Here is a 13,381-nt window from a genome sequence, read left to right on the forward strand (position 1 = left end):
TTTTTTTAATAGGATACCCTACATTTACTGTTTGCATTTTTGTATTTCATGACTAAAGATAAAATTTTTTGGAATGAATAATATATAGGTAGTGTTGTGTATTTTCTGTTGCATTATCTCAGGAGATGAAGTAAATTTTCTTTCTTTTTATAATAGTATTTGTTTGGATCTAGTATTTAGCTTAGTATTTGTTTTATTGCTTCTAAAGATTTGTCATATCATGTCCTTAAATTTCAAAATACAATTTTGTAATGCTTATGTCTTAATTTCTTTAATTAACTTATGATAGATTCCAAAATATAGGAAGTGATATAATAGACATTTGTGTACCTGATACCCAGACTTTAAAAATACTAACATTTAACCGTACTTACTTCAGATTAAACTAAAATTTTTATTCTAAAATCTATCCTATATACAAGGGTACATATGATGTAGATGTACATTTTACAAAGTTTTAATAATAAATGAATATGTCTGTCCCAACCTCCTATCTCAATAAATGTAATGGCATCTTAGAAGCTCTCCAGGCCTCAGGACAATGGCTTCTTCCTTCCCAGAAGAAACCATCATCCTAAATTATTAAATGTTATTCTGTTACTTTTCCTTAAGTTTTTACACTTTTGTATTTTTTCCTTTAACATACATTTTCCTAGTGTTTACTATTTTTGAGTTTTGTGTGAATGGATTCATACTGTATATATGTGTTCTTCTTGGACTTGTTGGGCTTTTTTCGTTTTCTTCCCCCCCCTCTGGTGCTCTCTCCAACCTTCGTGTTTTTTTTTTTTAATTTATTTATTTTATTATTTAATTTTATTTATTTATTTTGGCTGTGTTGGGTCTTCGTTGCTGCGCTCGGGCTTTTCTCTAGTTGCAGCGAGCAGGAGCTACTCTTCATTGCGGTGTGCAGGCTTCTCATTGTGGTGGCTTCTCTTGTTGCGGAGCACACAGGCTTCAGTAGCTGTGGCACGTGGGCTCAGTAGTTGTGGCTTTCAGGCTCTAGAGCACAGGCTCAGTAGTTGTGGTGCACGGGCTTAGTTGCTCCACAGCTTGTGGGATCTTCCCAGACCAGGGCTCAAACCCATGTCCCCTGCATTGGAAGGCAGATTCTTAACCACTGCGCCACCAGGAAAGCCCTGGACTTGTTGTTCAACATTATGGTTTCGAGATTTCATTCATGTTGACACACTTATCTGAGGTACATTCATTTATACTACTATGTGGTAATTCCATTATATGAATATACTACAGTTTATCCATTTTACTGTTGTTGGACACTTGGGTTTCCTCTAGTGTTTGCTGTTAAGAAAATGCTGCTGTAAATATTCTTGTACATGCTTTCTGGTAGATATGTGCAAAAGGTTCCCCAGATTATATACCTTGAGCTAGAATTTTGGGGTCTTTGGGTATGTAAAATGTCAACTTTACTAGGTAGTGACCAAAAAAACCTTCTTGTAAACAGTTGTACATTAAGCCAAATAAGGAATTAAAGAGAAACAGGTTTGTGAGAAGATGGAAAAACAAAATAATGAGTTCTGTTTCATGTATTTTGAACTTAGCGTCTTGTTAGAAATGTTGAGTAGGGATTTGAGGTGTGTTTATAGTTCTTAGCTCCACTCATCTTTGTTTTTTTCCTTGGTTGTCTCATTCAGGTGTCTCATCTATCCCTTCTCCTTGAAGTGGCCTTATAAAAATTGTTATATCACAACATAAACATTATTTGATCATAATAGAAGATGTGTTCACTTTTTATACCCTCAGTCTCAGGCTGTCATATGCAGCCTTTTTATTTATTTATTTATAAAAATTTATGTATTTATTTTTATTTTTGGCTGTGTTGGGTCTTCGTTTCTGTGTGTGGGCTTTCTCTAGTTGCAGCGAGCGGGGGCCACTCTTGATTGTGGTGCGCGGGTCTCTCACTGTCGCGGCCTCTCTTGTTGCGGAGCACAAGCTCCAGACGCGCAGGCTCAGTAGTTGTGGCTCATGGGCCTAGTTGCTCTGCAGCATGTGGGATCTTCCCAGACCAGGGCTCGAACCCGTGTCCCCTGCATTGGCAGACAGATTCTCAACCACTGCGCCACCAGGGAAGCCCCAGCCTTTTTATTTTTATAGACTTCAAAACATAGAGCTATATTAAGCTAGTACAGGGATGATGTAAATGAAAAGTGGGGAGAGGATACTGTTATTATGAGCAAACATGCATTCTAGGTAGCTGTTAGCAAGGGAAAGAAAACTTAACAAGAAAAAATGGGGATGCAAGCTAAAACAAATAAGCAGACAAGCAAGTAAATAAGTACAGTGAGTCCCGTACATGCGAATCTTCAAGTTGCAAACTTTCAAGGATGCAGACATGCCCTTGTATGCCAGCTGTTGTACTGTACTACTGTACTTTTCAAGGTACTGAAAGATTAAAAATGTTTTATTTTTTTGTGTTTGTTTTTTATGTATTATCTGTCTGAAAAGTATTATAAACTTATTTACAGTATACTATATAGCCGATTGTGTTAGTTGGGTACCTAGGCTAACTTTGTTGGACTTAACGAACAAATTGGACTTAAAGCTCTCTCGGAAGGGAACTTGTTCGTATGTAGGGGACTTAATCTAAATAAACACAGCACTCTTGGGACCATTTAGAACTGGGGCCAACAGCACTATGTATTAATAGTCCCTGATAATTTCACTATGTTGTAGCATAACTCTGTAATTGGTGTTCATAACGTTAATTCTAAATAATCTTTATTCTTCATTTGAGAAGGTGCAACAATGCACATTTTAGAAGAACTGGTGAACGCTTAGCACTCTAGAATAAATTCCTGATGATTCCTAATAGCAGAAATTTTATTGTTTATATGTAGTATGCTGTGTTTACCTATCAGCTAATAAAACAAATGATCTATGGATAATTTCTCAAAACTCTACAGGAAAAAAATGGGTGATACATATTTCTCTACTGACTGAACTAGATATATTTGGAAAGGAAAAGAAGATGTATCAAATCATTTAAATGTCTTTTACTGTGAATATTACCTTAATAAATTATAGAGAAAATTAAAATGAAAATATAGTAGTGGTTTTTATGCTCCATTGTCAGAAGAATAAATTGAAAAAGAGCATACAGGGAGATGATTATTTGGGGGTTCGTTCTGCTGTAGGTGGTTATATCAAACTTGCTACATTTGCTACCCCTAAAACAGATCTGACATCACCTAGGAGTAACTGCTTTTTCCCAGAACCAGAGGGTGAGGGGTACAGAGGGGACTGAAGACCCAGAATTTGGTCTAGGAATTGCTGGTTTCTTTAGACTTTTATTATGGGGATTCATCATTCCCACAGCGTACTGGAAACCACTGGGGAATTGAAGTTGTCTAGCTGATTTGAAAAAAATAATGTATCTTAAATAATCTTTGAACAGTTATTTTGCTATTCCAAATCTAAAGCAGAGGTAAAAATATTTTTAGAAGGTAGAGTTTTTTACATTTTAAATTTTAAAATAATTATAGATTCATAGGAAATTGAAAAAATAATAGGTGAGGCCCTTGTATCCTTCACCTTCCCCCAGTGGTTACTTCATACATGTAGTGCAGTATAATCCAGAAGTTGACACTGGTACATTTTGTATATATAGTTCTGACCCATTTAAACACTGTGGTGGTAGATGTGTGTAACCACTGCAGCATCAAGACATGGGTTCTGTCCCCACAAAGATCTCCCTTAAGCTACCCACACACTTGCCCCCTGTGGCAACCATTAATCTCTTTTTCATCTCTATGATTTTGTCATTTCGAGAGTGTTTTTTAAATGGAATCATACAGTACATGAGCTTTTTTCACTCAGCCTAATCCTTTGAGATCCATCCAAGTTGTATGAATCAATAGTTTATTCTTTTTTATTGCTGAGTAGGATTCCATGGTATGAATGTACCATAGTTTGTTTAACCATTCATCTTTTGAAGAGCATTCTATTTTTTCCAGGTTTTGGCTATTAAAAATAAGGCTGCTGTGAACATTCATGTTCGTTTCTTTGGGACAGGTGCCCAGGAGTGCAGTTGGTTACATGTGAGTGTATATTTAGTTTTTAAAGAAACTTTCAAACCATTTTCCAAGTGGCTATGCCGTTTTATAGTCTCAACAGCAATGTATGAAAGATCCATTTTCTTCACATTCTTGTCAGCACTTGGTATTGTCACTGTTTTTTATTTTAACTGTTCTATTAGGTATGTAGTAATATCTCAGCATAGTCTTAATTTGCATTTCCCTGATGGCTAGTGTTGTTGGCCGTATCTTTTCATGTGCTATCCAGATATCTTCTTCAGTGAAATACTTCTTCATATTCTTTGCCCATTTTCTAGGTGAATTTTTTTAATGTTGAGTTTTGAGATTTCTTTATGTATTCTAGATGAGTCCTTTGTCGTATATATGGATTGCAAATATATTTTCCCAGTCTGTACCTGTGTCTTCATCTTCTTAACAGGGTTTTTTGCAGAGCAAACATTTAAAATTTTGATGAAGTCCAATTTATCCATTTTTTTTCTTTTAGGGATCATCCTTTTGGTGTTTTTCTCCAGTCCCACCCTCTACCCCCAATCCCAGACAGCCATTAATATATTTTCTGTTTCTATGGACTTGCATATTCTGGAATTTCATATAAATGGAATCATATAATATGAGGTCTTTTATGTCTGGCTTCTTTCTTTCACTTAGCAAAATATTTTCAAGGTTCATTCCTGTTATATCTGAATTGGTTCTTATTATGGCTTTTTTTATGGCTGAACAATACTCCGTTGGCTGGATATTCCACCTTTTGTTTCTCTGTCCATGAACTGATAGACATTTAGGTTGTTTCCACTTTTTTGGCTGTACTCAGAACAGTTGGTGTGTGCCCTTTCAGCCCCTTACCTTCCTCACATTTATTGCATGCGTGTGTGCATGTACATACTACTATATGTGTGTATAGTTTTCTTTTTAATAGTGGAGAAGTGACTATTTTATGTTTTTTTTTTAGTATCTTTATTGGAGTATAATTGCTTTACAATGTTGTATTAGTTTTTGCTGTACAACAAACCAAGTGAATCAGGTATGTGTATACATATATCTCCATATCGCCTCCCTCCCTCCCACCCCTCTAGGTGGTCACAAAGCACCGAGCTGATCTCCCTGTGCTATGCAGCAGCTTCCCACTAGCCATCCATTTTACATTTGGTAGTGTATACATGTCAATGCTACTCTCTCACTTGGTCCCAGCTTCCCCTTCCCCCCTGCTCTGTGTCCTCTAATCTGTTCTCTACGTCTGCATCTTTAAACTTAAGAGTATTTGGGATAGCTTTCCAAGTCAGTACAGACAGATAAGATGTATTTCATTTTTTTTAATGACCATAGAGTGTTCAGTGTGGCTATTTAACTGATAGTACACTGAAAAACATTTAGGTGACATTGGGTGACTTCTGTTTTTCTTTCTTAAATAACATTGACAATAACCATCCTTATACAACTATCTGTGATACAGAGCTCATTTTACCTACTTTTGGATTTTTCTCTTCCCTGTCACTCTTCATCAGTCGCTTATTCAAAAATATATAGATTACCTCCTGTGTGCTAGTCACTGGACTGTGCTTATTAAAACATAGGGGACACAGCTGTACTCAGGGGTTGTCTTAATAAAGAAGATATACCTATAAATAGACAGTCGTAATTCAGTATGAAAAGTGCTATAATGTGTTATTACCAGACTCCTGTGGAACAGCTAGCTACATAAGGAGTGAAGAAGGTTCAACAGAGGAGTTATTTGAGATGGATCTTTGTGAGGACAAATGGAACTTCACTTGACAAAAGATAAAGATAAGAACATTTTGATTTATGAATTAGAATAGCAAGTTTGAAGAAAGGTAGAAGCATTAAATAGCCTGGCATATTTAGGAACAGCAAATAGTTTAATATGGCCAGCAAGAGGCTTTTTGGCAGAGATTGTAGCAGAAGATAAAGCAGGTTAAATAGATTGAAAGCAGATTATAGCATTCTGTGAATGTCTTCCTAAAGAATTTGGACTTCATTTTGTACATAATTGGAAATCACTGAAAAATTTTAAAACACACTTGTATTTTTATTATTTCTAATAAAATTTTAGGGTTGTGCTATGAATATTTCAGAACATTTCATCACCGCCCCAAATTTCCCACTTCTACCGCTTGCTCTAGGCAACCACTGCTTTGCTTTCTCTCTCTTTCAATTTGCCTTTTCTGAGTATTTCATATACATGGAATCATACATGTAGTATTTTGCATTTGGCTTCTTTTATTTAGCATATTATTGAGGTGCGTTCATGTTATAACACGTATCAGTATTTTGTTCCTTTTTATTACCTGATAATATTCCATTGTTTGATGATACTACCCTTTGTTTATCCATTCATCAGCTGATGGATGCTTGGATTGTTTCCAGTTCTTTGCTATTGAGTAATGCTGCTGAGAACATTTGCATGTAAGTCTTTTTTTTTGGTGGAGGGTGGGTGGCCACTCCGGGCGACATGTGGGATCTTAGTTCCCCCACCAGGGATCAAACCCATGCCCCCTGCATTGGAAATGTGGAGTCTTAACCACTGGACCGCCAGGGAAGTCCCTGAATATAAGTCTTTATATAGACACATATTTTCATCTCTCTTGGATAGGTTCCTATGAAGGGAATTTTGGAATTTTGGTGAGTTTATGTTTATATTTAACTTCTTAAGAAATTACCAAACTGTTGTCCAAAGTGGCTGCATCATTTTACAGCAATGTGTGGAAATTCCAGTTTCTCCACGTCCTTACCAACATTTGGTGTTGTCTGTCTTTTTGATGATGGCCATTCTGTAGTGGTATCTCATTATAGTTTTAATTTGTATTTCCTAATGACTTATGATGTTTATAATCTTTTCATGATGCACAGTTGTATTTTAGAAACATGAGTGCAGTGCAGAGGCAAGAATGGAGGTGTGTTCCACAAGAGATGGGAGGCTGCACTAGATGTGTATAGAGTTGAGAGAGACAGATTTCAAAGATATATCAGAGTTAGAACAGGCAGCAATTAATAACTGCCCAATATAGTAAATAAAGCAGTGGGATGTGGGACTAGTGACCCAGAGATTTTAACCTTTGACAGGTAGCCGGTGCTGTTATTAGCCAGAAAAGTGAATATGGGTGCATAAACAGTTTTTGTGCTGGTAGATGATGGCTGTTATATTCTGTTCTCTTGATGTGTCACTGGAATAAATATTTAATACAGCTGTATTATAGTATATAGTTTGTATAGTATATAGTATATATTATAATATAGTTTGGAAATATGTATCTAGTTCAAAAGAAGGATCTGGATTAAGATATAAATTTAGGGCTTCCCTGGTGGCGCAGTGGTTGAGCGTCCATCTGCCGATGCAGGGGACACGGGGTCGTGCCCCAGTCTGGGAAGATCGCACATGCCGTGGAGCGGCTGGGCCCGTGAGCCACGGCTGCTGAGCCTGCGCGTCCGGAGCCTGTGCTCCGCGACGGGAGAGGCCACAACAGTGAGAGGCCCGCGTACCGCAAAAAAAAAAAAAAAGATATAAATTTAAGAGAGTTACCACTGTATAAATAACAGTTGAATTCATTGAAATAGTGTATCTATCCCTAAATGGCTGTATCCACTGGGTTACTTTTGGTAATTGAAAATTACGTAAATAATAAAAGGGTTGAATATACTATAATAAAAAGATCCAAGTTAGTAAAATGATTCTAGGATTATTTCATTCAAGCATAGCAGCATCACCAAGGACCACCCAGGTTTTTTCCGTCTTTTAACACTGCCATTCTCTTTCTGTTGGGTTGTCCTCTTAGGCAATTTCTCTCCTCATGGTCCTAAGATGGCTGCCATTGTTCTGCTTAACAATTCAAACCCAAAGTTACCTGCAAAAAGTACGTGTTTTCACCTGGGTGTCTCTTTTCATCAGCCTGGGAAAACCTTTCCCAGAAGCTCCCCAGCAAACTTAGTGTCTTGTCTTGTTGTCCAGAATTGCATCAGATGCTTATTGCTAACCCTCTCATTGGCAGGGGGGATGGAAATTGACACTTTTGGCTTAGACTAGAGCTTTCTAACCCTGGTGTTAGGCATCCTTTTGTCATATCTCTTTGGAAGAAGCTTTTTTCCCCATGCCTTTTGGTTCTCTGTTCTCTAGACAACTGAGTTTCACATCACTGAGTTTTTGCTATTCAGTACTTCAGATCAGCTAATATTTGTTGAAATCCTACTCTGTGTCATTAGCTGTGCTAAGTTCTAGGATATAGCAATGAATAAGAAAGTTACAGTTTGATACGGAAATATGCTTAAGCAGAAGAGTGCTGTCATAGAATTATACACTAAAGTTCATTTGTATTTGGGGTTTAATGCCACTGTTTATATCTTTAGTTTTATGAGAAAAGGCATCTTGAGTTTCAAAATCAAGCTTATATTCAATTTATAAATGAACTTTTGGAACATTTAGAATATAACTTGTTAATACGTTTGACCCCCCTTTCTGTATTAAGTGGATTACATCCTTTATTATAGAAATGCATGATAAACTAATCTAAATTATACTGTTCATTTGAGTTACAGCTAAAACTGTATTATGTTTTTCTGAAGCATAATGTTTGAGTTTTTTAGCTAATGTACTGAAAGTTTTAATAGTAATACCTATAGTTTAAGAGCCCAACTGAAATGTTTTGTAAAATGATTATTTTGTAATTTGCTATTTTTAAAAATGGTTCTATAATTGCAGCTATGATGTTTACAGCAGTACTTATACAGTATGTGGGGTGCTTTTTATGAATGCTAAGAGAGGGGAAATGAAGAAAGGGGATTTGGAGTGGTGGAAGGAAAAATGTACAATCAGTATTGCTGATTTTGTGAGTACTAAGAAATCTACTTTTTGACATCTGGTACAAATAGAAAAGCAATCTTAAATTTTGTCTTAGACTGAGTATTTATCAAAAGCATATTTATACTAGTTCCTTTGCAAATCTTACTAATATAGGAGTTAATAGGTAATGTCTAACATCACAAAGATAACTAGAATATCCACAATTGATGTTTGTCACTGATGGATTCTGTATGGTTAGTGATCTTCAAAGTATCCCAGTGCTTTAAGATTTAACCACTTTAATAATTTTGAAAACCGAGAGGGATGTGTACATTTTTATGGCAAAAAAAGATTTTTGTAAAGGCAATATGGGATTAAAATGAACTTTTCCCATGTTTGCAAATGCTTATTAACTTTGAGGAAATTCCAATGTTCGCTCTGAATTACAAAGTACTAGAATATATCCAGAAAGATTCACCTTTCATTTATTATGAGTCATTAAGAAGCTCTAATGTGTTTTTAAAAGAATTACCTTTCCTTAATATGTTTTCTAGAACTAAGAAGCTTGAAAATTTCAGGCACAGAATCTTTTTTTTTTTTTTTTTTTGCGGTACGCGGGCCTCTCACTGCTGTGGTCTCTCCCGTTGCGGAGCACAGGCTCCGGATGCGCAGGCTCAGTGGCCATGGCTCACGGGCCCAGCCGCTCTGCAGCATGTGGGATCTTCCCGACCGGGGCACGAACTGGTGTCCCCTGCATCGGCAGGCGGACTCTCAACCACTGTGTCACCAGGGAAGCCCAGGCACAAAATCTTTGGTGAAAATATTAATCCTTACAATTGTTTAGTGTTTGGTTCTGACTGGATCCCTTGTCACTGTTAAACACAGTTTATAGTGCTGAAAGCCTGTGGCAAATTACCTTATAAATAGAGTGATTAAAGTTGTTGCAGGCATTTTGCCTATGTAAATCCTATTTCTGTGCCTATACATATTTATAGATCTCTGCTTAAAGGACTGTAGTTGCAAAGGTTAGGAAACGGTTTACTTTGACTCACACAATTTCTAGTATGTAAAAAGTGACTTGCAGACCTGAATCGTGAAGCACATCCTGTCCTTTGATTGCCTTTTATTTTCCTCTTAGTAATGAAGTGAAATCTTACTTGGTTTTCCTTAGCCAGTCTTAAATTCAATCCTTAGAAAAGGTTTTCTGAAGTGTATGATTTGTCATGTATTTGTACATATGAGAGAATTGAGGGAGGATAGATAATTCAGGGTCTTGGACTTTGCAGATGATATATTTGAAGATTCTTTGTGATTATGTATTTTCCTTTTTTTTTAATTAACTTTAGATTTAGCGTAAAGCTTGTAGCTTTTTTTTCACACCAAGGAAGCAGTGTTGTAATAAATAGTGCTATAATAAACAATGGTTGATAAGTGGTTTACATGCTAATTTTATTTATTGTTTGATCCATTGTAAATATCTGGTAGAATTAGAATCAGGCCATATTTTTTTTTAATAAATTTATTTATTTTTGGCTGTGTTGGATCTTCATTGCTGCACGCAGGCTTTGTATAGTTGTGGCTATTGGGGGCTATTCTTCGTTGCGGTGCGTGGGCTTCTCATTGCGGTTGGCATCTCTTGTTGCAGAGCGTGGGCTCTAGGCACACGGGCTTCAGTAGTTGTGGAGCACGGGCTCAGTAGTTGTGACTCATGGGCTCTAGGGCGCACGGGCATAGTTACTCCGCAGCATGTGGGGATCTTCCCAGACCAGGGCTCAAACCCATGTCCCCTGCATTGGCAGGCGGATTCTTAACCACTGCGCCACCAGGGAAGTACGAATATAGGCCATATATTTTTAAACATAGTCACTTTGATGGACTATTTAAAACTTTATGAGACTAGGTTAATCTGAGCTTTGTTTAATGTACTGATTGCCTCCCCTCTCTTCCATACACCCTTAGGGAAGAACGGAGTTATTGGCAAAGAATGGCTTTGGAGGAAAATCTTTATGCCATTTCTAAAGTGGAAGCACAATGCATTTAGTTTTTGATTAGTATAAGGTAGATTTTTTAAGACTCTGATCATCTCAGAGAAAAAAAAAAAACACCTAAATACCAGGTCTCCATTACTGCTCTCCCTGATTTCTCTGAGTGATGGTCTAAGAGTTTTATAGTCATATGAATACCCTGAAAAATGTCAGGGGCCTGGTGAAGTTGTAGGTAACTAGTGCATTGAGAAGACTGTTAAAAGGCTTCTAAATGCAGACAAAGCATTACTAATTGCTTTCAGGGTCAGTCTGTCTTTAGTTGGACCATGAAAGATTTAGCATGGCCCTATGGCAGCCTGTCTGCTGAGTGGAGACTCTTGTCCTTAAGAAAGGCTATCTGATATGCTAGACCGTTTCAGGTTGCCCCAGTTTACATGAATTTAGTCATTATTGCCAAGAGTACTAAACCTCAGTGTGACACAAGTGATACTTCGAAATGGGCTTGAAGACAAAGGCATTCTGACCTTGCAGTGGGACATAAGTAATATTCATACAGCTTAAAATTTTTCTTTTTAAAATATGAAACAGAATACTGTACTATTTGACATTTCAGTTAAAAGATACATTCAATGAAATTATTTTTATGATCTGTAAGTAAACAGCACACCTGCCTTTCAGTAAATTAAAATTTTTAACGTTTTTCCTCGTTTAGATTTATGAACGTTGTCTCTTAAAGCAGTAGGGTACTAATGCAGTAGTAACACAGTTGAAACCTATGCCATGGACTTAGACCAAGCAGTGCAATTAATTCTTGACCCTCACAATTCCTAATGTTCTAGGCTGAAGTTTGAAATTAAAACTGCTTACTGAGACTTTGTGATAGAAAGTGAAATACTGGCTGGGTGGTCCAATTTTTGTTCAAGTAGGAATCTGAATATTGTAGAATTGTAAATTTTAGTGCTGCTTCTGGCTGTTATCATTTTTCAATTTGAGATGTGATTTTTTTTTCTTCAAAAGCTTAGGCCGATGACAGAAATTTTACATGTAATTTTTTCTGCAGAACTACTATGTTGTAAAGTTGAAAATACTCAAAATGTGAAACTTCTTTGGGCAGAAGTTTGTAAAGTGATAGATTTCTAAAGTACTGTAGAAGTTTTCGTTGACTTTACATTGAAAATGTATAGTTTTATGCATGATAAAATTTTGGTATTTCTTCTACATGTGTTATTCTGACAAATAAACATTCTTTCAGTCTTGAATATGTTCCTTTTTTCTAAACAGATTTATGAAAATATGCATCAGTTTAATACTGTCTTGGAATTCATGAGATGGAAGCATAGGTCAAAGCTGTTTGGAGGAAATTGGAAGTACAGTTTTATCTAGCCACATCTCTGAGGTAAGAAAAAAACTTTTAAGAAAATAATTAGAATAATATGAAAATTCTCATTTCTTAACAATTGAAAATAGTCCTTCTGTATTACCACTGCAGCTTTATGTTAGCTTCTTTATTCTTTAATCACCTTCCTTATGAGTTCATAAGTATCAATAGTTATAACATATTTTTCTCTCCTTATAAATGTTGAACCTCTTCAGGAGTAAAAAGTATTTATTACTAATACAACTTTCTTTAATTGTAGCAAATAAGCATTAAATGATGTATGTAATAATTTCTTTCCTCTCATGATGACAAAACAGGTTAGAATGGAGGATTATATTAAGATGAATGTTTACATTATTCTGAAACTTTCACATATTTAGCACTTAGGATAAAATTGTTACTTTGAATAATAGATCTTTGGAGGTAGAATTTATTCAAAGAAATGGGAACTGCAGTAACATAAGGGACAGGGGAGAAGAAGTCATTCTAAGACAACATGTACAGAGAAATCAAGTTCATTATTTTCAAATCCATAGAGACAGGTTATCAGGTAAAAGGTTTAATCCTTCAGGGATCTGTACTTTAAAAAAAATAAAAACCAGGGGGCTTCCCTGGTGGCACAGTGGTTGGGAGTCTGCCTGCCGATGCAGGGGACATGGGTTCGTACCCCAGTCTGGGAGGATCCCACATGCCGCGGAGCGGCTGGGCCCGTGAGCCATGGCCGCTGAGCTTGCACGTCCGGAGCCTGTGCTCCGCAGTGGGAGAGGCCACAACAGTGAGAGGCCCACGTACCGCACAAAAAAATAAAAAATAAAAAAATAAAAAATAAAAACCAGAACATACACTTTTGTGAAGTGGTCTATACTTTTTCCTCTTTAAATAGTAGGTTCTGCTTCCTTATAGCATTCGTTCATCATCCTTCTGTCCCTTCCAAGCTGGTCTGTTAGTTCTTTTGAGAAATATTCATGACTTTCTAATTGTCTGTTTTTAGGTTTCATGCTCTTTAATCACTGTAGTAGTTGCCATTTTTCCTTTCATGAAATGCTGCTGGCTTCTATGACCCTGTGCTCTTCTAGTTCTACTTCTTTAATTACTCCTTCAAATTTTTTTTTTCTTCTCCTATTATTTTTTTAATTAAAGAATAGTTGTCCTCCTATGATTAAATAATGACTGTCCC

At 36.5% G+C, this 13,381-nt stretch overlaps 1 protein-coding gene across 3 annotated transcripts in view; it reads left to right on the plus strand.

Moving 5' to 3' along the window:
• BMPR1A (bone morphogenetic protein receptor type 1A) overlaps positions 1-13,381 on the plus strand; it is a 141,355-nt gene that overhangs the window by 69,695 nt on the left and 58,279 nt on the right. For all 3 annotated transcript variants that reach the window (XM_060125335.1, XM_060125336.1, XM_060125337.1), the window contains exon 2: positions 12,108-12,222. The gene's annotated coding sequence lies outside the window, so the exon portion shown is untranslated. The remainder of the gene's footprint in view (positions 1-12,107; positions 12,223-13,381) is intronic.

The sequence above is a fragment of the Lagenorhynchus albirostris genome, chromosome 16, assembly GCF_949774975.1.
Source record: "Lagenorhynchus albirostris chromosome 16, mLagAlb1.1, whole genome shotgun sequence".
NCBI lineage: Eukaryota > Metazoa > Chordata > Mammalia > Artiodactyla > Delphinidae > Lagenorhynchus > Lagenorhynchus albirostris.